We start from the raw sequence: 25,582 nt of genomic DNA, 5'->3' as shown, positions 1-25,582 counted from the left end.
AGCCATCCGAGGGTGCAGGGGCTGTGCAGGAGCCTCCCACCACCACCAGCACCACCACAGTGCAGCCGTCACCACCGGGTCACACAATGTGATCCTGCCTCCATGGGCTGCTGTGGGGCCTGACCACTCCAGAACCAGTGGTCAAGAAACCCACCAGAGAGACTGTGGCCTATCACTGCCCAGGACTAAGCACAGGGCATGTTGCCCCCTCCAGAACCAGTGGGGAAGACACCCACTACAGAGACTGTGGCCTTGCACTCCCCAGGACTGAGTAATGGGAATGTTGCCCCTCCAGTGTTGGGTGCTGTCCCACAGCGTTGACCCTGTCCACAATTCTCCGCCATAGCTCCATCTTGGATGTCTGCTGCACCTGTGATCCGAATTGCTGTGGCTCTACCCTGATGATTTCTTCCACCATGACCCTTAGCTCCTCCTCTGAGAACCTGGGGTGTCTTTGTGGTACCATGGATGTAGTGTGAGTGGTGTGTGTGTGAGGGTGTTTGAGGTAATGTGTTGGGGTGTGTGCTGTGAGGTGCTTAGATGGTGTATCGGTGAAGGTGTTCTGTGGCTCTGTTTGTGTGGGTGCTCTTGCTGTATCTCTCTCTAGTGGCAATTCTTGTTAGAGGGATGTGGGTAATGTGGGTGTGTGTTTTATAGTGGTGTGTGGGTGTGGTATGTGTATGTGTGTCAGGTGTGTGTAGTTTGAATTGTCCAATGTGGTGTTGTTTTGTTAGTGTGTGTGTATTTTGAGTGCGGCGGTATGTACCATCAATGGTTTACCGCGGTTGAATGTTCACCACAGTGATTCGTGGGTCATAATGTTGTGATCGTAGTTCTGTTGGCGTAACGGTGTGGGCTGTGGTACCACCAGTTTATCACTGACCTTTGGGCTGGCTGACTTGTGTGTGTGTCTGTATAGTGACGGATTGCTATGTGTGAGTCATAATATTGGTAGCGGTATACCGACGCGGTAGCAGTATGTTGGCGGCAGTCAGCATGGCGGTAAGCGGTACTTACCGCCAATGTCATAATGAGGGCCTTAGTACTGTGAAGCCTGGATAGTGCAGGTGGAGGCAGAGAAAGCAGCAAGAGAGAAGGGAGTGGGGAGATGTTATCTCTAACCTCCAGGAGGATGATGATGATTGCTTGTCCTTTATGTCAGTGGTTAGGGCCCCAACCAGAACTAGTGGGATGGGAGGGTATGTAGCTTCAGCCCAGGGAGACGCAGAACTGGTCATCAGGGAGATGAAACTTGAGGCCCAGTATAGGAAAGTAGCCTATTTCTAGCATAGTTACCCCCACTTTTGGCCTGTTTGTGAGTGTGTGTCAGTGTGTTTTTACTGTGTCACTGGGATCCTGCTAGCTAGGACCCCAGTGCTCATAGATAAAAATCTATATGTCAGTGTGTTTTGCCTGTCTCACTGGGATCCTGCTAGCCAGGACCCCAGTGATCATAGTTTGTGGCATAATGTGTATGCCTGTGTACTGCCTAACTGTGTCACTGAGGCTCTGCTAATCAGAACCTCAGTGCTAATGCTCTCTCTGCTTTTAAATTTGTCACTGTAGGATAGTGACTTAATTTACCAATTTCAATTGGCATACTGGACCCCCCTAGTGTATGGTACCTAGGTACCCAGTTCATTGGGGTTCCGGGAGATCCATATGGGCTGCAGCATTTCTTTTGCCACCCATAGGGAGCTGAGACAAACCCTTACACAGCCCTGCCATTGAAGCCTGCGTGAAATAACGCACACATTATTTCACAGCCATTTTCACTGTACTTAAGTAACTTATAAGTGACCTAAATGTCTAACCTTCACTTGCTGAAGGTTAGGTGCAAAGTTACTAAGTGTGAGGGCACCCTTGCGCTAGCAAAGGTGCCCCCACATAGTTCAGGGCCATTTCCCCATACTTTGTGAGTGCGGGGACACCATTACACGCGTGCACTAAATATAGATTAATGACTATATGTAGCTTCACAATGGGAACTCCAAATATGGCCATGTAACATTTCTAAGATCGTGGAATTGTCCCCCATTCCAAATCTGGTATTGGGGAGCCAATTCCATGCATCCTGGGGGCTCCACCATGGACCCCCTGTACTGCCAAACCAGCTCTGTGCGGCTTGCACTGCAGCTACAGCTGCTGCCTCCTCACAGACAGGGTTCTGCCCCCGTGGGGTCTGGGCAGACCAGTCCCAGGAAGGCAGAACAAAGCATTGCCACTGAGAGCTGGGTGTTACACCCCTCTCTTTGGAAATACATGTTACAGGCTGGGAAGGGGTAGCCTCCCCAAGCCTCTGGAAATGCTTTGAAGGGCACAGATGGTATCCTCCTTGCATAAACCAGTCTACACCGGATCAGGGAACCCTTCTCCCCTGTTCTGGCGGGAAACTGAACAAAGTAAAGGGGAGTGACCACTCCCCTGTCCATCACCACCACAGGGGTAGTGCCCAGAGCTCGTCCAGTGTGTCCCAGACTTCAGCCATCTTGCTTTGCAAGGTTTGAGGGCACTCTGGAGGGCTCTGAGTGGCCAGTGCCAGGAGGTGATTTCAGAGACCCCTCCTGATAGGTCCATACCTGATAAGGTAGCCAATCCCCCTCTCAGGGCTATTAATGGTTTCTCCTGTGGGTTCTCTTCAGATTTTGCTTGTAAGTTTCCTTCAGGAATCCTCTGCAAATACTTCAGACTCTTCTGATCAACCGCAGCCTGCTCCAAGAAACGCTGTAACTGCATCAAAGTGTCTACAAGAGACACTTTTCTTCAGGAACCTCAGCTCCAAGTCAGCAACTGCACAGTTTCCATGGTGTGCATGCTCTGGGGACTCTCTGTCTTCATCCTGCACCAGAAAGACTGAAGAAATCTCCCGTGGAGTGATGGAGTCACTCCCCTGCTCCAAGAAGGTACCTTCCAAGACAACAACCAGTACACAGGGACTCCTCTCTCAGCGGTGAGTGTGCTCCTAATGACACAGAGGGTGGACATCATCAACATAGACTGTCCTGAGGTCCTGCTGACGCAATTTTGAGGAGGTAAGACCTTGCCTTCCCTGAGAGCGATGGTACCCCTGTGTACTGCATCTTCTTCACCTCCTGAGGCCTTTGTGCACTCTTTGCAAAATTCCATCGTGCACAACATGGCCCATTTCCTCAGCACTCCATTCTGTGATGCACAGCTCACTGAGTTTTTCTCCGGTGGCATGAGACCTTCTTTTGTTGTGCTGCATTAACGGCATTTCTAACATCCTTTGAACCCAGATCCTGTGACTCCTGGGGGCGCTGACTCATATCCTTAGAGCTCTCTAAAGTACGGAGAGCCCCCTCTTCCTCCTCACACAGAGTTGAGGCCCCCAGGTCTGTCCTGGGTCTATCCATTGCCATTTCGGTGAGAAATGCACTTTTGTCATAGCCAAGGTTTGTTGGCGCCTTCCAAATCGAAATCTCATCTGCAACGATCTTCACACTGTGGAATATCTTTTGCATCATGCAGGAACCTGCTGGCTTCTTCTTAGGGTGCAATTCTGCAGTCTTCGACTAACCATGGACTCCTCTTCTGCACCCTCTTCTGGGTCTACAGGGGCTTCTGTCCTTCCTGGAACTTCTTTTGACTTCTGGACTTGCTCCCCTTCCTTTACAGGTCTTCAGGTCCAATAATCCAGCAGTTGTTCTTTGCAGACTTGGTTGGCTGCTGCAAAATTCCAAAAACGAAATATAGTGTGTCCTAAGGAAACTTTCAGTACTTTACTCCTGCTTTTCTGGGCTCTGGGGTGGGGTAATTTACTTACCTTTAAAGTATTCTTACTCTCCCAGCGATTCTGCACACACTACACTTGTCTAGGGGGGAATTTGTGATTCACATTCCACTTTCCTAGTATATGGTTTGTATTGCCCCACACCCATTTTCTCCCATTGCATTCTATAGCATTTCCTATGGTTTGCATTGTTTTATGACTACTTACTTGTCTAATTTTGGTGTCTAGTGTATATATTGTGTATAATACTTACCTCCAGAAGGAGTATTGCCTCTAAGATATTTTTGGTACTGTGTCACCCAAATAAATACCTTTATTTTTGGTAACACCAAGTATTGTCTTTACTCGTGTATAAGTACTGGGTAACTATAAGTGGTATTGCATGAGCTTTGCATGTCTCCTAGTTCATTCTATGCTGCTTTGCTATAGCTACCTCTATCAGCCTAAGATCCTAGAACACTACTACATTTCACTAATAAGGGATAACTGGACCTTGTATAAGGTATAAGTACCCAAGGTACCCACTACAAACCAGACCAGCCTCCTACACCCAAGTAGCCTTTGGAGGCAGAGAAGGTGGCCCTAGAAAAGAAGAGGGCAAAGAGTGAACAAAAAGATGGTAGCAAGGATGGTGGGTTTTGCCACAGAAAACCCAAGAGGGTTGTTCCTATTTATCAAAAGGGGGACATAGACAAGTGGCTGACAGCTTTTCAGAGGGCTCTAAGGATGAGGAAGGTTAAACCTCAGTTCTGGGGTTCGCTCCTATAGGAGTTGATCCCAATATCTGGGAGGGATAGGAATAGGCCCCTTACTCTAGGGGAGGATGAGACAGAGTCCTATCCCAATATGAAGAAGTGTCAATATGAAGAAGTGCCACATTCAGAAGTTTAATCTCACCCCAGAGCAGTACAGGATTAAGTTTAGGAACACACAGAAGGACAACAGCCAGTCCTGGGTTGACTTTGTGGACACCTCAGTTAAGCCTCCTAGATGTGGATACAGGGTAACATAGTAAGTACTTATGAGGGACTACACAATTTGATCATTAGAAACTGCATCTTGACCAACTGTATCTCAGAGAGGTTAAGACAGTATCTAGTGGGCTCTAAGTTTACCAGTCTCAAAGAGCTGGGGGAGGCAGCTGATGAGTAGCTGAGAACTAGAGTGGTTGTCAACTCCCAGGGGGAGACTTTAAGAAGAGGGGGGTGAGGTCCCCAAAAACCTGAGTAGGGAGATGGTAAGTCCAGCACAGTAAGTCCCTCTATACCCCAGAGCCTAAGAAGGAGAAGAGTAGATCCCACACACACTCTGATAAGCAGAGGCATGGGGACCAGGGTTAAAAAAGCTCTTGGACAACAGGGCCTGCTTTCACTGTCAGCAGAGAGGTCACATCAGGGGTAATGCAGCCTCTTCCAAGAAGATGGTTAGCACTGGACTCTCTAGTGTAGCTACAGAGGAGGAGGGCTCAGATGGGGAGGTCCTCATATCATCGGGCTGGGAGACAGTTCTAGATGGAAAGCTGGTGATCCCTAAAAGTGGGAATAGGTACTTTCACCCTATTCAGGGGACTGGGATCCTTACCACTAGCATGAAAGACAAATGTGCCAGTCACACCATAGTGAGTGACCGGTTGGTGTCCCCAGACATGTATGTCCCAGGGGAGACAAGGAGAGCCAGTGTAGCCTTAGGTGAGGTCACCACCAAACCTGTAGCCATAACGCCCCCAGAGAGGGAGGGTATACCTTGACTGGTATAGGGTGGTGGTCAGTGCTGACCTCCCCTTAGATTGTTTCCTGGGCAATGACCTCCCAGAGGTTAGTCTGATCCCAGATTGGGTGGTTGCCCAGGGTGCCCCCCAACCCAAAGTCCTGGGGAGCCAGTCCCTGCAGTTAGGAGACAGGGTCCCCAATAAAAGGGAAAAAGAAAAAGAAGGTTAGGCCACTCTTTAAGAGAGGTCCAGTGAGCCAAAGGCCTTCTAGGCCAGTAGGCTAGGAGCATAGAGTTGGCACTGCTGAGGCCCCACCTGCCCCCCAGGAAGTCCTGAGTAGTCAGGTAGCTGTCCAGCTGCAGAGTGTTGCCCCTGCAGTGATAGATGGGAGAGTGGAGGAAGGTTGTCTGCCACAGGATGTCGTTACCCCCCATTCTAAACAGCAAGAGGGGTACCAGGACCCCACAGTTGCCCTAAAGAAGCTCACCCACATGTCAGTGGAGTGCTTAGGGTATGGCTCTGGGTTTTGACAGCTGTCAGTGGCCTCTGCTGGGTATTGGCCTTCATGGCAGCAATGCATTTGGCCTGGGAGGCATACTACAGGGCCAAAAGCATAGTACCTCCCCCACCCTGTTAGTCATTGTGGGTTATTCAAGGGTTGGGTAACCTCTGTGGCTAAGCTAGGTGTTGCCCTAGCAGAGTTAGTGATAGGGGAGGGACCTCACTGCCCAAACTGGCATAGAGAGAGGAAGAAGAACGCTCTAGAGGCAAATTTCAGTTTTAAATGGGTCCCTTTACTGTTGGGATGGGTTACCTACCCAGAAGCAGTGACCCTGACATGATTTAAGGCAGAGTAGGCCTGCAAATGAAGAGCCAGTTTTGTTCACGGTCTTCATCTGACAACCCAGGAAGACTCTAGGGTTGGGTGCCATGTAACTATAGCAGGGACCTTATAAAAATATTTTATAAGCCCTTGTGAAGTAAAATAACCAAAAACAATTCCCCTCACTGCAGTGAATGGGCTCCATAGGCTAAAATAGGGAGGCTTTATTTTAATTAATAAAGTCCCCATAGGAACCAGATACTTTGAGGTTGGTTTCAAATTAATTGTTATAATAAATCCCAAAACTTACTGTTGTTAGATTTAATATAACGAGTTCAGGGGGAGACTTTATTTTAATTAATGAAGTCTCAAAAGGAGCTGGATATGGCATGTTTAGTATCAAACTTATTGTTATAACAAATAAACAACTTGCCATTGTTGAATTTAATATAACTATTTTAGGGAAAGAGTTTTAAAACTCTAACTGAAAGTTGCCAAATTCAGCTCTGTAGTGCTCTTCTCTGATTGGCCAGCCTCCGGCCGCCTGGCCAGGCTACCTTGATGAGGTGTGAAGTGGCTTGTGCTGAACACAGAGGATATGCCTGGGTGAGGAGATCTGCCTCAGCAGATGGGAAACAGGATGGGGAGAGAGCAGCCAAACTGGTCTTTGAAGTAGGGAAGGACATTTGTAGCAGCTTCAGGACCTACCCCACTTTCTGTCACCCCAGACAATTAGGTGTCCTCTTGATTAGATTAGGAGAGGGCAGGGGAGTGGTGTTTGTTAAAACAAAACAAACTTGCCACACCAGTGGGTGGGCTCAGCCAGACCTAACCTCCAAAAATCAGTTTCAGCCATGTTGGATGTTTGAAGAATGTTGCTCCCTGAGATTGATTTGTGTAATTACATCCCCACAGGTTTCCCAGCCAATGTCACTAAAGAAGAGGTGCCAGCAACATCCAGTCCCTCCACTAATGAGGCCCACAGTGATGACAGAAGCTCTGGTCGCCTGGATCTGGATGACCATCCTGGCCCATCAAGGATCTCCGGACATTCGGTTACTCAGGCACAGTCCCACACCACCACAGAGCCTCCCACCTCAGGAAACACCACCACAGCACCCACCCAGCGGGCCCATTCCTCTATCCCCAGGACATGTCAATCAGCAGTGTGTCCACCACTACAGGGACCCCAGGTCACCCCATAAACACAGGACGCTCAGGGACCTGGGGTCAGTGGCAGTGGGCACACGGTTCAGGGGACAGTGGCACAGGGCAACAGGGAAGCTGTGAGGACTGTTGTGTGAGCGGGGGAGGAAAGGCCCAGGGAACAGATTCTCCAGGAGGCACTCACCATGATCCTGGGCGCATACCAGCTGCCGCTAGTGGACAGGAGGCCCCACCACAGGACCAACAGGCCACCAGCATCCCTCCCCCTGCAGAAGGAGAACCATCCCGCAAACGTTCCCTGCAATCCAGGCAGAAGCCAGAGACTATTGCCAAGACACCCGCCAGGAAATAAGACTCTTCTGATGTCGCACTCTGTCACCCTGTCTACCTTGAACTTCAATTTCTCCCCTTCCTATGCCCCCTTGGGCAATGCAACTGTGATACAAATAGACTGGACTCTATCCTGGACTTTCCTCCATTCTCAACCCAGCCCATTGCACTCCCCCCTCTACTTCTTAGCACTTAAATAAACACCCTTTCAAAAAATACAAGTATGTAGTATGTCAAATGATTTAAGTGTTTACCCGTTTAGCAAGCTTTAAACATTGCAAATCAACTGTACAGTAATGTATACATATGAAAGGCCTGTAGTTGGCTGCAGTTAACACATTAGGAGCGATAGTGGGGCACCAATATCTGCAAATAGAGATGCCAAAGGGTACAGTGAGTGGCCATAGAAGTGGGAAAACAGACTGCCAGTGACAATCTCAAACACAAAACTGTCAATTAATAGTGAAGTTACACTGTCTTACCTGTGTGTCATTGGAAGTATTGACAAATAATTGCACTTGTGTTGTCCTCATCCTCATCCTCTGCCTTCTCATCTTCACGGCCCCCAGGGTCCATTACTGCTACATGGCCATCTCCAGCCTCCTCCTCCTGCAGAAAAGGCACCTGGCGATGCAAGGCAAGGTTGTGCAGCATACAGCATGCCACGATGATCTGGCAGACAATCTTGGGTGAGTAGCACAGGGATCAACCTGTTAGATGGAGGCAACTAATCCTGGCCTTCAGGTGGCCAAAGGTACTCCCTATAATTCTTCTTGTTTACCCATGTGCCTCATTGTGACGTTCCCCTGCCCTTGTCCTGGATTCCTCACAGGGGTCAATAGCCATGAGAGGTTGCGGTAACCAGAGTCGCCTGCAAATATCGAGGGACAACTGTTAGCCACACACTATTCCTCATGGCCCACCCCATACCCATATACCAACATGCACTGGGTGGGAACCAGGGCTCACCTATTAGCCAAACCCTGTGCCTCTGGAGTTGAGCCATCACATTTGGGATGCTGATATTCGTCAGGATAAAGGAATCATGCACATACCCAGGATACAGTGCATTGATGTTGGAGATGTACTGGTCCGCCAAACACACCATCTTCACATTTATGGAGTTAAAGCTCTTTTGATTTCTGAACACCTGTTCATTTTGCCGTGGGAGACAAATGCAATACATGTTTCATCAATAGCCGCACTAATATAGGGGATATTTCCCATTGCATAGAAATCAGCTTTCAGTGTGGCCATATCCTCCACCTGGGGGAAAACGATGTAGCTGCACATGTGTTTAATCAGGGCAGACAACACAGTGGTCAGCACTATTGAGAACATTGGCTGAGACATTCCTGCTTACAAGCTCACTGTCACTTGGAAGGAGCCAGTTCCCAGGAAATGGAGCACTGATAGCACTTGCACAAGAGGGGGGATCCCGGTGGGGTGACGGATAGCAGAGATTAGGTTAGGCTCCTATTGGGCACACAGGAAAATGATTGTGGCCCTGTCAAGTGTACACGTTAGTCCACCAGGGGTCTGTACAAGGGGGGATGTCTCCATCTCCTATTCATCCGCAGCGGTTGCAAACTATGGGGTAAAATAGAGAGCAACTGGTTATAATCTCTTAATTCCAACCACTACAGTTCAATGCATATTGTGATTGTAACAGTATTTTGTGGGAGATGTCCAAATAGTGCATTTGTGTACTGTGACACAGTTAGGATCCATGGCCTGCTTCCCCTGGAAAGGTGTCTGCCTGTCCTGTATGGAGGGACAGGTGGAAATGAGATGATTCCGCTGATGTTGTGCGCTGTTGCGGGAGGCAGTGAGAACTCCTCATTGGTTAACACTGGGACCTATTGGGTACAGTGGTCAATGGTGATGTACACCCGGGGTGACGGTATGCACCGCCGCGGATATTACCGCCATTTTCTATCTAATTACTCATTTGCTACCTGATCTTCAACAGGAGATGGCCTATACTTCATGTGCTGCTGTGACCTGTGTCTGGAACTGACCATGGCTCGTATGACTGGGGAAGGACCCCTGCCTTCACCTCGGCGGAGTTGGAGCGACTAGTGGATGGGGTCCTACCCCAGTACCAAATGCTGTATGGGCCTCCAGACCAACAGGTGAGTGCACCGTGAGTATGATGCATGGTGCGTGAATGCATGGAGTGCTGTGTGTGATTGCCTCATGTAGCGGGTGGGTGGTGGATGGGCCCTGGACAGCGTGCAGCATGTATGGTCGACCATGTCTGTGCTAATGGGGATGGGAAGGGGCATGGTGGGCCATGAGTGTAACAGACAGGACGGTCATACTAATACCTTTCACTGTGTCTATTTCCCTGCAGGTCAGCGCCCATCAAGAGAAGGGTATATGGCATGCCATTGCCAAGGACGTGTGGACTCTAGGGGTCTGCGTCAGGCAGAGCACCAACTGTCTGAAACAGTGGGAGGACATGAGGTGCTGGACATGGTAGATCATGGAGGTCCAGCTGGGGATGGCCTCCCAACAAGGAAGGGGTGCCTGTTGAACCCTGACCCCCCTGATGGCACGCATACTAGTGATGGCCTATCCGGAGCTGGATGGGCGCTTGAGGACATCACAGCAGCCACAAGGGGGTGAGTACAGTGCCCATCATTAGAACTTAAGCCTGGTGGGGTGGTATCCGGGTTTGGGATGTGTGTCTGTGGGTGCCCCTAGACCAGGCCTGACATTGCAGAGTAGGTCCCATGTTCCGAGGGTTCTGATGTGAAATTCCTCCAATGTAGCTAGGAGGCATCCACTACTGGTCAGAACTGTATAGGTCCCAGGTGTGCTGCAGTTGGCGGTATGTGCCCCCCCATGCCTTGGTGGCTAACAATATCAGTGGTGGTGCAATGCATAATGCGTAGGCTTATTCACTGTGTTTGAGGGTGCTGTGTATGCCAATGGTGATGTTGTTGTAGCCACCTGTCCTTATGTGCATTAGCATCATATGGCTGAGGAGCAGAGGCACTGGCAACGGAGGGAGCTGCATCCCACAGGACCCAGGAGGCAGAGTCCACCCACGCTGAGGGCACCAGTGGATGGAGGGCGAGCGGAGCACCACGGCGGAGACTGGAGGGGACAATTCAGACATAGATACCTCCTCTGATGGAAGCTCCCTGGGGGGGTCGGACACGTCTGTGACCACTCCAGCTATAGGTACACCCCCTAGGACCAGCACCGCTCTCCCAGCAGAGTTGCTGATGCCGGTTCACCCAGGAGGGTGGGTATCTCCTTGGCCCCAGGCACCTCAAGTCCTGCTCTGGTTAGCCCAGCTGCCATGAGTGAGGAGGCTATTGACCTCCTGAGATCCGTCTCTGTAGGGCAGTCAACCATAGTGAATGCCATCCAGGGGCTGGCAGCCCAGATGAAACAATCTATGCATTCACACTGGATTGGCGGCCCAACAGAGATCGGTCCAGGCTCTGGCCTCCTCTCTGATAGCAGCCATTGTCCCTGTTTCCACCCTCCAACTTCCTTCTCCCAGTCCCATTCCCCTCAACCCAAACCTATCCCAAGCACACAGGCAGACAAGCATGCACAGAGGACAACACACACGAGTGGACATGGCAAACACAAGCACCACACATCATCCCACAGGCACTCACACAAACACCATTCATCCACTGCCTCCACTGTGGCCCCCTCCTCCTCATCCTCCACCTCCCTCCGAGTTGTGACTACACTCACACCTGCATGCACTACATCCTCATCCACTACCTCCATTACCAGCACACCTATCAGAACACACACCTCACCTGCAGTCACCACCCCAACATCCATGCACATGTCCACTGTGCCCTCTCCCACTGTGCCTGTGCCCCCTCCTCCCAAAGTACACAATGGCAAGCACTTAGACACCCAACAGCAATGTACCTCACAACAGCATCCAGCCCATGTACTCACACCCACACACAAAAGACAGACACATCCTACAACCACTCCCTCTTCCTCCACTCCCAGACCTTCTCCCTCTTCCCGCCCCAAAGTCTCTAAGAAGCTTTTCCTCTCTACCATTCACCTCTTCCCTACCACTACCCCCGTCCTTCACATCTCTACATCTGGCCAGGGTGTGTAAAACCCAGGCAAGCACCTCAGCCACCCAGGCCACGGGCCCAGTAGTGTACACAGCAACTAGTGATCGAAAAGGATCTCGGGCACCAGGCAGCCACACAGAAAGGGTGCCTGCCCCAAGTGCTGCCAGGAAGGGCAAAGAGCCCTCCTCAGCTACTGCCATGAAGGTCAAAGTGCCACCCTCAGCTGCTGCCAAGAAGGTGAAGGTGCCACCCCCCAGCTGCTACTAGGAAGGGCAAGGAGCAATTCCCAGCTGCTGCAAGGAAGGGCAAGGAGGAATCCCCAGCTGCTGCCAGGAAGGGCAAGGGGCCTGTACCAGCAGGCAGAAAGGACAAGGGCCCTGGTGTTGGGACTCAGTCGGAGCCTGTCGGAGGCTGGCTTGGTTTGTAGTGGGTACCTTGTACCAGGTTCAGTTATCCCTTATTAGTGAAATGTAGTAGTGTTCTAGAAGCTTAGGCTGATAGATGTAGCTGTAGCAGAGCAGCTTAGGCTGAACTAGGAGACATGCAAAGCTCATGCAATACCACTTATAGTTACACAGTACTTATACACAAGTAAAGACAATACTAAGTGTTACCAAAAATAAAGATATTTATTTGGATGACACAGTACCAAAAATATCTTAGAGACAATTCTCCTTCTGTAGGTAAGTATTATACACAATATATACACTAGAAACCAAAATTAGACAAGTAAATAGTCATAGAACAATGCAAACAGTAGGAAATCCTATAGAATGCAATGGGAGAAAATAGGTCTAGGGGCAACACAAACCATATACAAAAAAAGTGGAATGTGAATCATGAATTCCCCCCCTAGACAAGTGTAGTGTGTGCAGAATCACTGGGAGGGTAAGAATACAGTAAAGGAAAGTAAATTACCCCACCCCAGAGCCCAGAAAAGCAGGAGTAAAGTACTGCAAGTTTCCTTAGGACACCCTACACCTCGTTTTAGGGATTTTGCAGCAGCCAACCGTAGGAGGCTGGCCTTGCTTATAGGGGGGTACCTTGTGGTACTTACACCTTGTGCCAGGTCCAGTTATCCCTTATTAGTAGATTAGAGGTTGATCAGTATAGGGAAAGGTGCGGAAGACATTGTGACGGGAAGGGTTAATTAGCTTGAGCAGTGTAGATGAGTGTGATGCCTGTTGAACCCCCCTTCCCCCAAACAACGTGGAAAAGTTCATGATATTATTTTCAAGCTTGTTTGTGTAGAAGACTCCATCTCAACCTTGAGAACGAGAGTACAGGGAGAAGATGGAATGAAAACAAAGGCTGGAGAAGGGCCGAGCAGCCAAGGGCTGATAACATATCTAGAAACTGCCAGAAAGAGATAGAATCCAAGCTTCGAGTTATTTAAGCACTGAAGTGTGGGTGAGGGATTTGGAAGCTCGCAGATGGAGTTGTGAAAGCTGCCATGGCCCAGCGCTGCCTCCCTGTTTTGCTGACCGTGATGCTTGAGGGGGATAGAGGTCCAAGCAGGTGGTACAGGGCTTCCCAGCATTTCGTGGACTAAGTTAAGTTCCACACAGGGATGAAAGACCTTTGTTTCTCTGCTCTATTATTATGACTGATTATTTATGCTTGCACTGTGTTTATAACCTGAAGTATTCAGCTTGTTTATATTTTGCTTTCTAAACCTTGTAGTGTGAACCTGCTACAGTAACTGAAACATGCATTTTAGTGTGCAGTAAATCAAAGCTTATCTGACGTATTCAGTTTGTTTATATTTTGCCTCCTGAACATCGTAGTGAGAGCCTGCTTCAGTAATTCAAACATGCATTTTGGTGTGCAGTAAATCAAAGCTTATCTGAAGTATTCAACTCATTTATATTCTGCTTCCTGAAAATCGTAGTGTGATGCATTTTGGTATACAGTTCATCAAAACTTATATCTGTCAATTAACTCTTTGCTTATTTATATATGCATAGATGTTCTTTGTAGTGTACCTATATATAAATAGATGTTTTTCATTGCTATTCTTATTCTACTATTGTTAATGTGCTAAATGCCTACATTTACCTGCAATTCTAGTAAAGCTAAATTGTATTTATAACTGGCATGTGGTCCTTCATTGAGTGTCCTTATTGACTTATACCGAACATGTGTCAACCAGTTACCTGGATAAGACAGAGGAGTTCTAGCAGCTTAGGCTGATAGAGGTAGCTATAGCAGAGCAGCTTTGGCTGAACTAGGAGACATGCAAAGCTCCTACTATACCACTTATATCACTTAGCACTATATCATAAGAAAACACAATACTCAGAGTTACTAAAAATAAAGGTACTTTATTTTAGTGACAATATGCCAAAAGTATCTCAGAGGACATACTCCCTTAGGAGGTAAGTAATATACACAAAATATACACACACAAACCAAATCAAGTAAGTAAACAGTTAGAAAAGTAGTGCGAACACTGTAGAACACAGTAGAATGCAATAGGAAAAATAGGCCTAGGGGCAACACAAACCATATACTCTAAAAGTGGAATGTGAACCACGAATGGACCCCAGGCCTAGTGTAGTGTGTGGAGGGACACTGGGAGTGTAAGAAAACACTAAGGGTGTCCAAGATACCCCACCCCAAGACCCTGAAAAGTAGGAGTAAAGTTACCCTACTACCCCAGAAAGATAGTAAAGTCGAGATAGGGGATTCTGCAAGGCCAACAACTGACTGCAAAACACTGAAGATGGATTCCTGGGCCTGAGGACCTGCAAAGGAAGGGGACCAAGTCCAAGAGTCATGCAAGTGTCCAGGGGGGCAGGAGCCCACTAAACCCTGGATGAAGGTGCAAAAGGGCTGCCTCTGGGTGGAAGAAGCTGAAGATTCTGCAACAACAGAAGGTGCCAGGAACTTCTCCTTCAGTCAGAAGATGTCCCACGGCCTGCTGGAGGATACAGAGTTGTTTCCACACAGAAATACCACAAACAAGCCTTGCTACCTGCAAGAGTTGTGGTCAAGGATTTTGGGTGCTGCCAAGGCCCAGGAAGGAACAGGAGGTCGCCCCTTGGAGGAGGAGACAGAGGGGGCGATCAGCCTAACACAGGGCCCATGCAGAAGCAGGCAGCACCAGCAGTAGCACCTGAACAGGCATTCAGAAGATCTGAGGACGACAGTCGACTCAGAAGAACAAAAGAGGGTCCCACGAAGTCGGAGTCCAACTCAGTGAGTTGGGCAATGCAGGAAGAAGTGCTGGGGACCTGGGCTAGGCTGTGCACAAAGGAAGTCTTGCAAAAGTGCACAGAAGTCCGAGCAGCTGCAGTTCATGCAGTACACAGGATTACTGTCTGGTGTGGGGAGGCAAGGACTTACCTCCACCAAATTTGGACAGAAGGCCCACTGGACTGTCGGGGACACTTGGATCCAGCTCCTGTGTTCCAGGGACCATGCTCGTCAAGATGAGAGGGGACCCAGATGGCTGGTGATGCAGAAGTTTGGTGCCTGCGTTGGCAGGGGGAAGATTCCATCGACCCACAGGAGATTTCTTCTTGGCTTCCAGTGGAGGGTGAAGGCAGACAGCCCTCAGAGCATGCACCACTAGGAAACAGACAAGAAAGCTGGCAGGATGAGGCGCTACAATGTTGCTGGTAGTCTTCTTGCTACTTTGTTGCGGTTTTGCAGGTGTCCTGGAGCAGTCAGCGGTCGATTCTTGGCCGAAGTCAAAGAGGGAAGTGCAGAGGAACTCTGGTGAGCTCTTCCATTTGTTATCTGGTGAAATACACACAGGAGAGACCCTAAATAGCCCTCAGAGGAGGATTGGCTAAGGAGAAAGGTAAGCACCTATCAGTAGGGGTCTCTGATGTCACCTGCTGGCACTGGCCAGTCAGAGCTGTCCACTGTGCCCTCACACCTCTGCATCCAAGATGGCAGAGGTCTGGGGACACACTGGAAGAGCTCTGGGCACCTCCCCTGGGAGGTGCTGGTCAGGGGAGTGGTCACTCCCCTTGACTTTGTCCATTTTTGCGCCAGAGCAGGGCTTGGGGGATCCCTGAACTGGTGTTGACTGGCTTATGCAAGGAGGGCACCATCTGTGCCCTTCAAAGCATTTCCAGAGGCCAGAAGAGGCTACTCCTCTCAGGCCCTTCACACCTATTTACAAAGGGAGAGGGTGTAACACCCTCTCTCAGAGGAAATCCCTTGCTCTGCCTTCCTGAGACTGGGCTGCCCAGGCCCCAGGGGGGCAGAAACCTGTCTGAGGGTTGGTAGCAGCGGTAGCCGCAGAGAAACCCCCGGAAAGTTAGTTTGGCAGTACCCGGGCTCTGTGCTGGAGCCCCGGGGATGCATGGAATTGTCCCCCCAATACCAGAATGGTATTGGGGTGACAATTCCATGATCCTAGACATGTTACATGGCTATGTTTAGAGTTACCATTGTGACGCTACATATAGGTATTGACCTATATGTAGTGCACATGTGTAATGGTGTCCCCGCACTCACAAAGTCTGGGGAAATTGCCCTGAACAATGTGGGGGCACCTTGGCTAGTGCCAGGGTGCCCTCACACTAAGTAACTTTGCACCTAACCTTCACTGAGTGAGGGTTAGACATATAGGTGACTTATGAATTACTTAAGTGCAGTGGAAAATGGCTGTGAAATAACGTGGACATTATTTCACTCAGGCTGCAGTGGCAGTCCTGTGTAAGAATTGTCTGAGCTCCCTATAGGTGGAAAAAGAAATGCTGCAGCCCATAGGGATCTCCTGGAACTCCAATACACTGGGAACCTAGGTACCATATACTAGGAAATTATAAGGGTGTTCCAGTGTGCCAATCAGATTTGGTAAAATTAATCACTAGCCTGCAGTGACAATTTTAAAAGTAGAGAGAGCATAAACACTGAGGTTCTGGTTAGCAGAGCATCAGTGATACAGTTAGGCACCACACAGGGATCACATACAGGGCACACTTTATGAGCATTGGGGTCCTGGCTAGCAGGATCCCAGTGACACAGGCAAAAACAAACATACATATAGTAAAAATGGGGGTAACATGCCAGGCAAGATGGTACTTTCCTACACCAACCAAGTCTGCAAAGAACAACTGCTGGATTATTGGACCTGAAGCCCTGCAAAGGAAGAGGACCAAGTCCAGAAGTCCAAAAAAGTTCCAGGAAAGACAGGAGCCCCTGCCAACCCAGAAGAGGGTGCAAAAGAAGAGTCCTTGGTTAGTTGAAGACTGAAGAAATGCACCCTAGGAAGATGCCAGCGGGTTTTTGCATGATGCAAAAGATGTCTCACTTCGTGAAGATTGTTGCAGATTAGATTTTGTGTTGGAAGGCACCAACAAGCCTTGGCTACGGCAAAAGTGCATTTTTTAAATCAAAATGGCACTGGATGGTCCCAGGAGAGACCTGGGGGCCTCAACTCTGTGTGAGGAGGAAGGGGGGGCTCTCAGCACTTTAGAGAGCCCTCATGATGCCAGCCAGCACCCCCAGAAGCCACAGGACCCAGGTTCAAAGGAGGTGCAAAACACAGTTGATGCAGCACAACAAATGAAGGTCCCACGCTGCCAGAGAACAACTCAGTGAGTTGAGCTTCACAGGGTGGAGTGCTGGGGACATGTGCCAGGCTGTGCACAAAGAAATTTTGCAAAGAGGCCTCAGGAGGCGAAGAAGACCCAAAACACAGGGATACCGTAGTTCTCAGGGAAGGCAAGGTCTTACCTTCTCCAAATTGCATCAACAGGACCTCAGGTCAGTCGCTGTCAATGATGTCTACCCCCTGTGTCATTAGGAGCACGCTCATTGCCTTGAGAGGAGTCCCAGGGTACAGTTGTCACCTAGGAAGGTGCCTGCTTGGAGCAGGGGAGTGAGTCCATCACTCCATAGGAGATTTCTTCGGTCCTTCTGATGCAGGAAGAAGAAAGGGAGTCCCCAGAGCATGCACACCATGGAAACTGTTGTAGTTGCTGACTTGGAGCTGAGGTTGCTGAAAAAAAGTGTCTCTTGTAGACACTTTGTTGCAGTTACAGAGTTTCTTGGAGCAGGCTGCGGTTGATTCGAGGTCAGAGGATGCTGAAGTTGTTGCAGAAGATTCCTGAAGGAAACTTGCAAGCAGAATCTGAAGAAAATCCACAAGAAAACCATAAATTGCCCTGAGAAGGGGATTGGCTACCTTATCATGTATGGACCTATCAGGAGGGTTCTCTGACGTCACCTGCTGGCACTGGCCACTCAGAGTTCTCCAGAGTGCCCCCCACACCTTGCAAAGCAAGATGGCTGAAGTCTGTGACACACTGGAGGAGCTCTGGGCCCCACCCCTGGGGTGCTGATGGACAGGGGAGTGGTCACTCCCCTTTCCTTTGTCCAGTTTCCCATTAGAGCAGGGGAGAAGGGGTCCCTGAACTGGTGTAGACTGGTTTATGCAAGGAAGGAACCATCTGTGCCCTTCAAAGCATTTCCAGAGGCTGGGGGAGGCTACCCCTCCCCCGCCTGTAACACCTATTTCCAAAGGGAGAGGGTGTATTACCCTGCTCTCAGAGGAAATGCTTTGTTCTGCATTCCTGGGACTGGGCTGTCCAGACCCCAGGGGGGCAGAACCCTGTCTGTGAGGTGGCAGCAGCTGTAGCTGCAGTGCAAGCCTCAGAGTGCTGGTTTGTCAGTACTGGGGGTCCCCAGGATGCACGGAATTGGCTCCCCAATACCAGATTTGGAATGGGGGACAATTCCATGATCTTAGACATGTCACATGGACATATTCAGAGTTACCATTGTGAAGCTACATATAGGTATTGACCTATATGTAGTACATGCGTGTAATTGCATCCCCACACTCACAAAGTCTGGGGAAATGGCCCTGAACTATATGGGAGCACCTTTGCTAGTGCACAGGTGCCCTCACACTTAGTAACTTTCCACCTAACCTTCAGCAAGTGAAGGTTAGACATATAGGTGAATTATAAGTTACTTAAGTGCAGTGAAAATGGCTGTGAAATAGTGTGTGCACTATTTCACGCAGGCTGCAATGGAAGTCCTGTATAAGGGTTTGACAGAGCTCCCTATGGGTGGCAAAAGAAATGCTGCAGCCCATGTGGATCTCCTGGAACCCCAATGCCCTGGGTGCCTAGGTACCATATACTAGGGACTTATAAGGGGGTTCCAGTGTGCCAATTGAAATTGATAAATGAAGTCACTGGCCTAGAGTGACAAATTTAAAAGCAGAGAGAGCAATAATCACTGAGGTTCTGATTAGGAGAGACTCAGTGACACTGTTAGGCACTACACAGGCATACATATTAGGCCACAAACTATGAGCCCTCGGGTCCTGGCTAGCAGGATCCCAATGAGACAGGCAAAACACACTGACATATAGGTTTTTATCTAGGAGCACTGGGGTCCTGGCTAGCAGGATCCCAGTGACACAGTAAAAACACACTGACACACACTCACAAACAGGCCAAAAGTCAGGGTAACCATACTAGAAAGAGGCTACTTTCCTACAGAACCCCCACCACCAACCATGGTGATGCAGCCACCTGAGGCTGCAGGGGATGGGCAGGAGCCTCCCTCCACCACCACCACCAGCAGCAGGACCAGTACCACCACCAGCAGTGGGCAGCCGTCCGAGGCTGCAGGGGATGGGCAGGAGCTTCCCCCCACAACCACCCCTACCAGCAGCAGCACAACCACCAGCACCACCAGCAGCAGTGGGCAGCCGTCCGAGGATGCAGGGGATGGGCTGGAGCTTCCCCCCACCACCACCAGCACCACTACCACCACCAGCATAGGGCAGCCGTCCAAGGCTGCAGGGGATGGGCTAGAGCTTCCCCCACCACCACCAGCAGCAGCACCACCACCACCAGCACCACCACCAGCTGTGGGCAGCCGTCCAAGGCTGCAGGGGATGGGCAGGAGCCTTCCCCCAAAGCCACTGCCACCACCAGCAGCACCACCAGCAGCACTACCACCAGCAGCGGGCACCCGTCGGAGGTTGCAGGGGATGGGCTGGATCTTACCCCTACCACCACCATCAGCAGCAGCACCACCACCAGCAGTGGGCAGTCATCAGAGGCTGCACAGGATGGGCTGGAGCTTCCCCCTCCTACCACCAGCAGCAGCAGCACCACCACCAGCAGTGGGCAGCTGTTCGAGGCTACAGGGGATGGGCAGGAGTCTCCCCCACAACCACCACCAGTAGCAGCAGCACCACCACCTTCACCATCACCACCAGCAGTGGGCAGCTGTCCGAGGCTGCAGGGGATGGGATGGAGCTTCCCCCATCACCTCCAGCACCAACACCACCACCACTACCAGCAGTGGGCAGCCGTCCAAGGCTGCAGGGGATGGTCTGTAGCTTTCCCCTATCACCACCAGCAGCAACAGCATCACCACCAGCTCTACCACCAGCAGTGGGCAGCTGTCCGAGGCTGCATGGGATGAGCTGGAGCTTCCCCCCACCAGCAGCAGCAGCAGCAGCACCACCACCAGCACCACCACTAGCAGTGGGCAGCCATCCGAGGTTGCAGGGGATGGGCAGTAGCCTCCTCCCACCAGCAGCAGCAGCAGCACCACCACCACCAGTGGGCACCCATCCAAGGCTGCAGGGGATGGGCAGGAGCCTCTCCCACCACCACTACCAGCAGCAGCACAAGTGGGCAGTTATACGAGGCTGCAGGGGACGGGCTGGAGCCTCCCCACCACCAGCAGCCGCAGCACCAGTGGGCAGCCATCCGAGGCTGCAGGCGATGGGCTGGAGCCTCCCCCCACCACCACCAGCAGCAGCACCACCACCACTGAGCATACGTCACCGCTGGTGGACAGTCTGTAGTCCTGCGTCCATTGGCTGTTGGGCAGCCTGCCCCCTGCAATCCCTTTGGGTATGATACCCACCTGAGAGACTGTGACCTTGCACTCCCCAAGATCTGCATCACGGGGCACAATGGCCAACAAGTGGTAAAGACACCCACTTACCCCATACTCCCCAGGATGAAGATCACAGGGCACAAGGGCCTCTCCAGAATCAGTGAAAAAGACACCCACTCACCCCATCCTCTCCGGGATGAAGATCACAGGGCACGATGTCCCCTCCAGAACCAGTGGTAAAGACACCCACTCACCCCACCCTCCCCAGGATGAAGATCACAGGGTACAAGGGCCCCTCCAGGATCAGTTGTAAAGACACCCACTCACCCCATCCTCTCCGGGATGAAGATCACAGGGCATGATGGCCCCTCCAGAACCAGTGGGTATGGCACCCACTCACCCCATCCTCCCCAGAATGTAGATCACAGGGCACAATGCCCCCTCCAGAACCCGTGATAAAGACACCCACTTGAGAGACTGTGGCCTTGCACTCCCCAGGACCAAGCACAGGGCATGTTGCCCTCTCCAGAGCAGGTGGGCAAGTCACCCCCTTGAGAGACTGTGACCGTGCACTCCCCAGGACAAAGCAGTGGGCAAATCACCCACTTGAGAGACTGTGGCCTTGCACTCCCCAGGACCAAGCACAGGGCATGTTGCCCCCTCCAGAGCATGTGGGAATGTGGGAAAGTCACCCACTTGAGACACTGTGGCCTTGCATTTCCCAGGACCAAGCACGGGCATGTTGCCCTCTCCAGGACCAGTGGTGTTGTTCCATCTGCGGGCTGAGGTGCACCCCGTTCCCCTCCCCCTGAGATGCCTGCCTATTTTCGAACTGATGCCCCTGCAGTGTTCTCTCTGTGTTGGTGCAGGAGTCAAGTGGGGCCTTGGACTTTGTAATGTGGCACTGTGGCCCCCGCAGATTGAGGACTGGGCAGTGCCCCTTGATTTGTACATATGTATATACTTTTAGATTGGATGTACATGTTTATGATGTATTTATATTATTACACTCACTTTCATCTATTCCTGTGGCTGTTGCATTATTCTTGAGGGGTACGGGGTAAATATGTTATGTTGCTGCATCTACTTGTGTGTATGGTGTTGAGGGTGGGGGTGTGTGTTGTGGGTGTGTGTGTCACTCTCTTTTTCCTCCCCTCCTCCCTTGTGTGATAGGCGGCTGTACTCACTGTGGTCATCTTCGCCGTCATTGGTGTTCATGGTGGAGCAGGACTTGAATATCATGGGAAAGATTTAGGCTCCATGGTGGTGTGGTTCTTCCCTGAGTCTCCAATGGTGAGTCGCTTCCCTTCTGTGCAGTGTTTCCGCCAAGCTTTTGATGTTGTTGGTACTGCCCCGGAAAAGGTGGTGGATTGGCCTGTCATAATACAGTGTGCGGAACATTGTCTTCCGCCTGGCTGTTGGTGGCTTCCACCGTGGTGACTGTTGATATCACCCTGGCAGTCGGTGTGGTAAAGTGGCTGTCTGTCTGGGTCTTTCCGCCATGGTCATAATTTGGCGGTATTTGTCACCATCCTGTTGGCGGTATTACCGCCGCTTTATCACCGACCACCAGGGTTGTAATGAGGGCCTTATTCTTTATTTAATTCTATTTGTTAGGCTGTAACTAAAGGCATAATACATTTGTAAAAAATAATTGTGTAGCACTAGCTGTGCCAAACAATGAATACTAGTTTACAATATTATTGTATTTGTCAAGGCGTTCATGATTTAAAACAATAGAAGTTGCACTTTTTTTCTCAGTACAGCCCCTGCAGCCTGACCATGGTGCTACAGAGCGCATATATTAGTACATGGTGATCCTTATATTTTCATCAAGTACTGTGCGATCACTGGGGTGACCGAATCTCAGATTTCCTATAGACTTCTGTTAGATTGTGCCAATGTGATTAATTTGTATTTCTTGCCCCTGGGGAATGCAGAGCAAATCCGCTGTCTGTACTCTCCACGGTTAAGCTGATAAAACACTCATGAAGTCTGATTGAAAAGAACTGCGCAGATCACGTGTATTTTGTGTATAGGGGTGGATTAAATACTGAATCACAAATATTGCACTTGAATAGTAAATAGGGAAGAGGGGAGTGGAGGGCCCTGCTTCTGTCCTGCTGTGCTAGGAAGTCACTTCATCCCTAACCCCTCCCATTCCCTTACTGGTTCTAACTCTGCCCTCATGTGGTACTCTGTAGAATTTGCAGAGTTTCTCTGTAACTCCGCTCTATTATAGGGAATGAAACTCCACCGAAGCCTATCCAAAACCACAATGCAGGGTTCCAGAAGCTCTTAGCCGCTCTTTGGGAGTTGGGATTACAATTCCCACAATGCACCTCATCAAAGTCAACTGGATGCTGGTCAGCTGGGCATTTCTTGCAGGACTTAATGCAGGGGACTCTTGGTAGCTCTGTTTTGTGGTGAAGCTCAAAGTGTGCAGTAGGTTCAGTCCTTCAGATTGTAGTCCTTCTTGAGGCAGAACAGGGGTTCAGCAGGGCAGTCTTTCATCTTATGATTTCTTTCAGCAGGGATCTGATTTTCTGGGCTGCTGTTCCATTTATAGATCCAGGTTTCTGGGCTAGCAAGTAGGGTATGCACCAAACCAATGAGGTGCAGATTGACACCCTTTGTGGTGACTACTTTCTGCGAAGTGCAGTACATTGTTGTACAAGAAAGCACTCTTTTTCAAAACTTCAAGATGAAGAAAATCTCTTTTGGAAGTTCAGGTTTGGCTAAGCCCACCCACAGGTGAAGCTAACATTCCCCAACACTCACCTTTGGGATCCTCTCCTAATCTAATAAAAGGGGCTCCTATCTGGTTGGGGTGTAGGAAATGGGTGAAGTTGTGTTTCTATTCTAACTGTCTTTCCCTCCTATGAAGAGCAGTTTGGCCACCAAACGCCCTTCCTGCTCTGGCATCTGCTGCTGCAGTCCTCCTTTCACTAGATGGTTCCCTTGTTTCATCCCAGGCCACTTCACGCCTCATTAAGTTAGCTTGGCTTGACCTGTCAAAGACTGGCCAATCAGAAAAGGCTACTACAGGGCTGATTTTAAGAAACTTTAGGAAAATGTTCTGAAACTCTTTCCCTGTAGCAGTTATAATAAATCCAACATTGGCAAGTTGTTCCATTTATTCTAATGATAAATTTGGAACCTTCAATGTTATTTTTAGCCCATTCCTTCAAAAAGAGAGACTTTATTAATTTTACATAAAGCCTTCCTATGTTAGCCTATGGAGCTAATGCACTGTAATGCAGAAAAACAGAACTGGCAGTTTTCCCTCACCAGGGCTTATGAAATAACTTTTATACTGTTTCTGCTTATAATCACACTGCACTCTACCCATGGAGCACCTTGGATATACCTTAAGGATGACTTATTTATAAACATAATGTAGTTTAAAGCTTTTGGAAGTTCTTTTAATTCTAAGGTCTAATTTGGGCTTAATGTTATTTTAAAAGCAGACAGCAAAGCAAGCCTGCCTTTAAAAAGACACCACACACCACAGCAGTACACTCACAAATGCCTTCCCTCCACTGGAGTCCATAAAACGTACATGTCCTACCACATATTAGGGTCTTGCAGGTATGTTGTTGGAGCCAATTATCATTATGCCTAATTACTATATACATTTAAACAGAGCACTGGTCCTGGGCATATTTAGCAGAGCCCAGGGCAATGGCAGGGTTATTAACAACCTTTATTAGTCAAAAACTGGGAATGATCAGGGCCAAAAAGATGTCTCGCTCAAACAAGTGAAGGCATAAAGTTAAGGAAATAATAACACACAATTTGACCAGAACAAACATCATATCTGTTTTCCGCAAAAAGATGCAACTCAACTTCTAGAGTGAAAATATAAAAAATGCTAACTCCTCCTTTACTCCTGGACTTAGGGCAATATGCCAGTAACCAGATGTCAGAACTAATGTGCTCAGATACTTGGCAGTCCCCAACCTATCAATGAGCTCATCAGCACTTGGTATGGGGTGAGCATCAGCCTTGGTGACTGCATTGCAACCTCTGTAGTCCATACAGAATCTTAACTTCTTCTTTCCCCCTTGGAGATTAGGCTTGGGTACCAGTGCAAATGGACAGGCCCAAGGACTATCGGAGGGCTTAATTACCCCTAGTACCAACATCTTGGCTACTTCAGCCTTGATGTTGGTTCTGACCCGGAGAGACAACCCATACAACCTGTTTCTGAAGGTAGGCTGTCACCAGTGTCAATGTCATGGACACAGCAAGTGATGAGTCCAGGGGTCAGGGAGAGCAGCCCAGCAAACCGCTCCAACACTTGTTTGCAGTCTTTTTACTGCAGGTCTGTCAGCTTAGGAGAGAATACCACTCCCTCTACTGATTCATCTTGCATATTGGTAGAGAGGAGAGTTTTCAGAGGCTCACCCTCCTCCTCTCTTCCCTCATCTGTGACCATCAGCATGGTCATGTCTGCCCTAGCTTCGTGGGGTCTTAGGGGGTCATTCTGACCCTGGCGGCCGGTGACCGCGAGGGTCACCGACCACGGGAGCACCGCCAACAGGCTGGCGGTGCTCCCAAGGGCATTCTGACCGCAGCGGTTCAGCCGTGGCCAGAAAGGGTAAACTGGTGGTCTCCCGCCGGTTTACCAATGCCCTACAGAATCCTCCATGGCGGCGGAGCGTGCTCCGCCGCCATGGGGATTCTGACACCCCCTACCACCATCCTGTTCCTGGCGGGTCTCCCGCCAGGAACAGGATGGCGGTAGGGGGTGCCGCGGGGGCCCCTGCAGTGCCCATGCCAATGGCATGGGCACTGCAGGGGCCCCCGTAAGAGGGCCCCACAAAGTATTTCAGTGTCTGCAAAGCAGACACTGAAATACGCGACGGGTGCAACTGCACCCGTCGCACCTTCCC

The sequence above is a fragment of the Pleurodeles waltl genome, chromosome 9 (genome assembly GCF_031143425.1).
Source record: "Pleurodeles waltl isolate 20211129_DDA chromosome 9, aPleWal1.hap1.20221129, whole genome shotgun sequence".
Classification (NCBI taxonomy): domain Eukaryota; kingdom Metazoa; phylum Chordata; class Amphibia; order Caudata; family Salamandridae; genus Pleurodeles; species Pleurodeles waltl.
The sequence above is the reverse complement of the archived record's forward strand: the minus strand, read 5'-3'. Positions refer to the sequence as shown.